Raw genomic sequence first — 6,937 nt, 5'->3', positions numbered from 1 at the left:
CAGTGTCCTCCCTTTCCCCTTTGGTGCAAAGGGAGCAAGCGCAGGCGAGGGCATCAAGCAAAGGCATCCATCTCGGTGCAACAAGACCAAGACCAGCAGAACGGCAGGATGGAGGTCATCATGGAGCCCAAGCCGGCGTCACCACCAGAGCCTTTGGCAGGCGAGGACCAACTTTAGTCAGGATAAGTGTACTAGATGTTCCCCTTTAAAATGACCAATTGTTGGCGCCCTTCCCGCTCAATATTTGGGAAGAGGCCCAGGGCCTTTGCCTATTAATAGGACTAGCCACCATAAGGTAGCGGGGGACCGGATAACAAGAGACCCGATCACAACGGACCGATCAATCAAGAGAGCGACTGAACTCCCCTAGTAGTTCAACGCACCAGCCAAGAACAGACCCTCGCGAGGCTGTTCTTCCTTGTATTGTTCATCATCAGCCCAAGAGGCAATCCACCTCACCACACACTGGAGTAGGGTATTACACCACAATGGTGGCCTGAACCAGTATAAACTCCGTGTCTCTTGTGTTGTTCCTTTGATTGCTTAGATCATAGCGAGGCGGTGAGGTGCAGGTTGGCAGAGGGCGAAATCTCCGCGCGCACCCTAGTGTTCGAATCTAGAGGGTCTGCCGGAACCCAAAATCCGACATCTGGCGCGCCAGGTAGGGGTGCACCGGAATTTGCCTTCCGCCGCCCTGTTCTTCACCAACCATCGCGTCCATGTCAGACGCTCGTCGGGCCCGCACCGAGCGCCGAGCTGCTCTCGCTTCCCGCGCCGCCCAGACGGCCCCCGTCAGCGGCCACCCCCGCCGTTCCCCATGGCGTGCCGTCAACGCCGCCACCGGCCCGGCGGGGAACGAGCAGCAAGCATCATCCTAGCATCCTTCCATGAGGCGAGACGGCCGCACTGCCACTCTCTCGCTCACCCCGACTGGTTCTTCGTCCCGCGCGCCCCACGCAGCCATGGAGGCTCGAGCGGTGCTCATTGCGGCAAATGAGCTCCTGCGCTACCGCCCAGTCGACGACGTCTATGAAGAGTGGCTCGACCGCGTCGCCGAGCTCGTCCGCGCCGCAGGGGGCTCCCCCGTGCCATCCTTCTCGCTGCAGCGCGCCCCGCCCTGCACGGGCAATGAAGCTCCGGGGGCGCCTCAGCTGCCTCCCCCTCAAGAAGGCGCCCTGGCCCCAAGGCACGTGGCCCCTGGACAGAACCCACCCTATCCGGTGCCAGCACAGCAAGAGCGGAGCTGCCAAGAGGTTCCTCGCCCCCAAGAAGCTGCCCGAGTGCTCCCTGCTCCGGTCCGTCACGACAACGCTCCTGTCCCAGCGCGCCAAGACCCCGCGCTGCTCCCAGCTGCAGCGCATGGGGGCCCGCAAGACCAAGCTCCTCGTCACCGGAGGCCTCCCGTGGCCACGGCAGGATGCCGCGCCTTCATCACCGGGCTACGCAGCGTCGCGTGGCCCTGCAAGTTCAAGCCAGACCTGCATCCTCGCTACGACGGCACGGCCGACCCTGTGGAGTTCCGCCAGCTCTACGAGCTGGGCATCGAAGCCGCCGGCGGGGACGAGAAGGTCATGGCGAACTGGTTTCCCATGGCACTCAAGGACGGGGCCCGCATCTGGCTCCTGAACCTGGCACCAGGCACGATCTCCTCCTGGGACGAGATGCGCACCCGTTTCATCACCAACTTCCAAGGTACTCGCGACCGGCCAGCTGCCGTGAGCGACATGCGCGGCATCAAGCAGCAACCAGGGGAGACCCTGCAGAAGTACATCCAGCGCTTCAACAACGCACGTCTAAAGATTCCCAAGGTGACCGAGGAGGCCATCATCTCAGCCTTCTCCGACGGCGTGCGCGACGTCAAGATGAAGGAGGAGCTGGCGATGCATGAAGATATGTGCACTTCCTTGGAGCTGTTCAACTTGGCAACCAAGTGCGCCAGGGCTGAGGAAGGGCGCCTTTCCCTCCTTGAGCTGCCAGCCGCCGACCCAGAAGAGAAGAAATCCAAGGCCAAGGACGTGAAGCGCAAGGGGGCTGCCGTGCTCGCGGTAGAACCAGACACCAAGCATGGCACAGATCAGCCCGAGTCTTTCAAGGGCAGCCGGTACTGTGTGTACCACGACCTCCACACCCACAACACCAACGAATGCCAAGAGCTCCGAGCCGTGCGAGAAGGAAGGGTCGGCCGACGCCCCGACCGCAACGATCGCGGCTATGGCCGAGGAGGAGGAAGGAACGCAGGACGCTGGGAAGACCGCGGCCCCCGCCAAGGGTGGCGCGACCGACCTCGCGAGGATCGCTGGCAGGATCAGCCTCGTGAGGGAGACTGGAAGGATCGGCCTCGCGAGGATCACCCGCAAGGAAACGCAGGCCTCCCTCCACTGCCACCTTAGTCAAGGAGAAATGAGGACCATCATCAGGACGCGGGGGCTGGGGCTTCCAGGAGCTGCGCACGATCGCCTGCATCCTGGGCGGAGCTCAGGGCCCAGCCTCTCAACGCATCTTCAAGCAGTTCGCCCACGAAGTGAATGCAGTCCTCCCTAAGCTTGAAGCCACGCGCCCCCTCAGGTGGTCAGCGTGCGCCATCACGTTCAGCTCAGCGGATCAGCTCAAGTGCGTGACCACATCCAGAGTCCTCCCAATGCTTTGCTCCCTAGTCATCAGCAACGTGCAAGTCACCAGGACCCTCATCGATGGCGGGGCAGGGCTCAACGTCCTGTCCGTAGAGACGCTCAACAATCTCCAAGTGCCTTACGATCAGCTTCAGCCAACCAAGCCTTTCTCCGGAGTCACCGATGGCTCCAAAGTCCCAATTGGGCAGGTCCGCCTCCCTGTCACCTTCGGGGCGCGCAACAACTACCGCACCGAGCTCATCGACTTCGACGTCGCCCACATTCGCCTGCCGTACAATGCCATCCTCGGCTACCCAGCTCTCACCAAGTTCCTGGCCGTGACTCATCACGGCTACAACATCCTCAAGATGCCAGGAAGCGGTGGAGTCATCGCGGTGCCTTGTGAAGAAAGAGACGCGGTGTGCTCCCTAGAACGAGCTTTTCAGGCCGCATCACTTGAAGACCCAGATCGCGGGAGCGGGAGGCTCCCTGAGACCGCCCCCAAGAAGAAGAAGACATCGCCAGGCCCGACCCCTCAGGAGGCAGGCCCCTCAGGGTCTGCGCCTGCTCAGGGGGTACCTCCTTCTGTCGCATAGGGAGGCGCGCCCGGCGCCCTCCTCAAGCAGGGCTCGGGGGCTCCCACCTGGAGGGCCACCGACCTTGCTAAGGTCATGAGGGAGGCGCTTGGGCACCACTTGGAGGCGTGTTTCAGAACACGTTTCCCTCAGGAAGGAGCAAAGCAAGGAGGGCCAAACCCTTAGGAGTTCGTCAATCAGATCACACAGGAGTTGCAGGAGTCAAGAGTCATGAGTGGCAGTCGCCGCTTACCCGCCGCAGCTCCCCATCTAGGTGAGGATGGCGGGCTGCGCGTCTGCAACGACATCCCAGGGCTCAACCGAGTCGCCTCTCAGGAGCGCTTATGGCCCTCACGTGTGGGGCGCTGCAGAGGCCCACCCCATAGCTACGTTCGCATGCCCTACGGCTTGCAGAATGCGGCTGCGGTGCGCCAGCGCCTCATGAGGAGCATCCTGGAGGCTCAAGAGGCTAGGCATTCTGCAGTCCCGGTGGAGATGGAGATGGTTCGCGAGGAGCCACCAGCGCCTCCGGAGACTCCCGAGGCTCCTGGGCCTGGGGGCTCATGAAGATCGGCTCCCGCGGCCCGCTACGTCTGCTACTTCAACACCCCTTCATCGTCAACACTATCAGGTGACATCTTTCAAGTTTCGTTTCCAGCTGGGAGCGCCCTCAGGGCTGCATCATTCCTAGGCCGCGTGGGTCCGTCCCTGCGACGTGTATCCCTTTTGCTCGTGTTTTTAGCTTACTTTGGTGGGGGCTCCCCTCGGGCTGCATCATCGCCAAGTCGCTCGGGTCAGACCCAGCGGCGTGTACCCCTCTTGCGTTTATTTTCGGGCCATGCATTCGACCCGTCATGCTTGTTTTTTGGTGTCTGTCCGTGGCACCTCTTCTTCCTTGATGTCGGCAGCTTGCGCGTTAAAGGGGGGGGGTACCTGAGCACCGCGACTCAGGGCTCCTACCAGCTCTCCAGCCCTCACCCTCTGGCTTTGTCCACGGCATCGCGCCCCGGCAAACCAGCGACGGCTGAGACTAGCTCGAGGGCCGGGACCCAAGGACGTAGAGCGTTGACATCTAACCAAGCTTGCGCGTTAAAGGGGGTACCTGAGCATTGCGACTCAGGGCTCCTACCGGCTCTCCAGCCCTCACCCTCTGGCTTTGTCCATGGCATCGCGCCCCGGCAAACCAGCGACGGCTGAGACTAGCTCGAGGGCTGGGACCCGAGGACGTAGAGCGTCGACATCTAACCAAGCTTGCGTGTTAAAGGGGGGGGGTACCTGAGCATCGCGACTCAGGGCTCCTACCGGCTCTCCAGCCCTCACCCTCTGGCTTTGTCCACGGCATCGCGCTCCGGCAAACCAGCGACAGCTGAGACTAGCTCGAGGGCCCGGACCCGAGGATGTAGAGCATCGGCATCTGGCCAAATTTGCAGGAACACATCCCAAGTTAAGGCCCAGCGCCAGGCGCAACCCGCCTTGGGGTAGGGCTCCGTGAGTCCTGCGCTGGCTCACGGGTGCCCCAATACACCTCGTCAGGCCTTTAGTGCCTCGTCGCCTCTCCAAAGCAACTAACGGCTGACCGCCGCTTGTCATAGTGGACTTTTGCTCTTTTTGTGGTGGGTCTGCAGGATCCCCCCAAGGAGAAGCACCAGGCGAGGCCCTCATGGCGTCCTCTTCACTCTCGTCCGCATGAACCGCTTGCATGTTAAAGAGGGGGGGGGTACCTGAGCATCGCGACTCAGGGCTCCTACCGGCTCTCCAGCCCTCACCCTCTGGCTTTGTCCATGGCATCAAGACCTGGCAAACCAGCGATGGCTGAGACCCGCTCGAGGGCCGGGACCCTAGGACGTAGGGCAAAAAGGGGAGCAGAGGCGAGAGGAAAGAGGCATGCGGAGACCTTGCCAGGCAACCCCTCGCCTGCCAAGGCACGGACCTAGCGCCGCACCAGGAAGCGTTTCCTGACTCTCGAGATAAGTCACTCTCCAGAAACACTAGCAATCGCAGCACCGTCAACGCATCCAATGCAATCCCGTGTTAGCAATATCACATTCCTTTCTCACCGAACGATAGCTACTTGAGCGCTAAAGGGGACCTCCTGAGCATCGCGACTAGGGGCTCTTACTAGACCCCAGGCCACTCACCTCCTGGCCTTGATCACGACATTGCGACCTGGCATACCAGCGACGGCTGAAGCCGCCTTGGGACCGGGACCTGTCAGTGCAGAGCGCCAAGCCCTCGTGAGGTCCGAAAGGAAGAAACTAAGCTAAGGCAGGATAAGCATCTCGCACTGCTTCATGATAAGGACCATATTGACAAACGGAGCTACAGACACCTTACAAGCCCCCACGGGGTGTATTCTTGGCTCCTCGCAGGGACAAAAGACGCGTATCCTAAGGAGTCCTAACTACAGGAACCGTCGCGGCAGACGCCATCATCAACAGTGGGCCGCCAGGCACCGGCGCCGACTTCATCCAGATCAGAGACGGCGGCGGCCTAACGAGCCCGTCCTGCTCCGAGAGCGGCGCAGGCTCAGGGGCTCGTAGCTGTTGTTGCTCGTCTTCGGAGTCGCGAAGAGCTCGGCGAAGTTGCTGGATCCTCTGGCGCCCTCGCCGCTTGAGGAGCTGCTGGAAGAACGTGCGACGACAGGCCTGGTCCTTGCCGCTTTGGGGCTTCTGCCGCTGCCTTTGGGACAGCACTACAGCCGACGCCCTTCTTCGTCGAAGACCTTGACGAGCATCATGGAAGCACCATCGAACTCAAGGTGGATCATGAGGGCGCCCCTCCTGCAAACCCGGGCGATCTCGCCCCAGCCCCGGGTCATGAAGACCTTACCTGGAGCGATGACCTCGACATCCGCATCGGTCACAGAAGTCTGGCAATCGGCGTGCTGCAGCCAGAGCCTGAAAGGCCCCCTCGGCGGAATCTCGAAGGCAAAGGAAGGAGGAAGGCGAATCCAAGATCGAGGAGGCATGGCAGCATGGAGTAGAAACTCTCGGGAGGAGCCCTCAGCGTGAACTCCAGGAGGGACAACGTGCACCGCCGTGACCCGCCGGCGCCGCCGGCGGCGTCGTCCATGGCGCTCGGCATCAGCTCCTGCAGGGCCCTCAAGGTGGGCGTACAAGGGCAGCAGAAACCCTGGCGGCGGCTGCTCGCACCAAGGCCTCGACACCTCCTGCCGCACGCCCTCATCTCTGTGACAAAGGACCAATCGCTTCTTTGGCGGAAGCGGGTCGGGGCCCTCTCGGGGGGCCTTTCCCTTCTCTTCTGTGGAGAACCGGCGTATTGGAGCTATTGCGGCAAGGCGGAGCAGTGGCGAAGATGAAGAAGAGGAGAAGTAGTAGAGGAATATGAACTGGAATGGCTCGCGCCGTTCCGTACTTATAGCCAAGGGAGGCCAACCGTCGGCTCCCATGATCGCAGGTAATCATGACCAGTTTTTGCATGCAGGGACTTCTCAGTTCGAGCAGTTGCCGAGGTGTCGTGGGGGAGCGGAGCCGCCCACGTCCAATCAACCGCCACGTGGCGCCCGAGGCCGCAGGCTGTTAGGGCCCGTGACGCTTTGCACTTGCCCCTTCACCTCTCTGCTCAGCCAAGTTCGGGCGCGCCTCGGGCCTGGGGGCTACTATCGGCGTTCTGGGAACGGGGGTCCCCAGACTTGCCTGCCTGCGGCCTATGGCGTGGCTCAAGGGGCGGCCTAGCATGGCCCATCTCCATCAGCATGAGCTCAAGACCCTCGCGAGGGGCCAAGCCTCGCGG

Source organism: Triticum aestivum, chromosome 4B (assembly GCF_018294505.1).
Source record: "Triticum aestivum cultivar Chinese Spring chromosome 4B, IWGSC CS RefSeq v2.1, whole genome shotgun sequence".
Lineage (NCBI taxonomy): Eukaryota > Viridiplantae > Streptophyta > Magnoliopsida > Poales > Poaceae > Triticum > Triticum aestivum.
Note: the sequence above shows the minus strand (reverse complement) of the source record.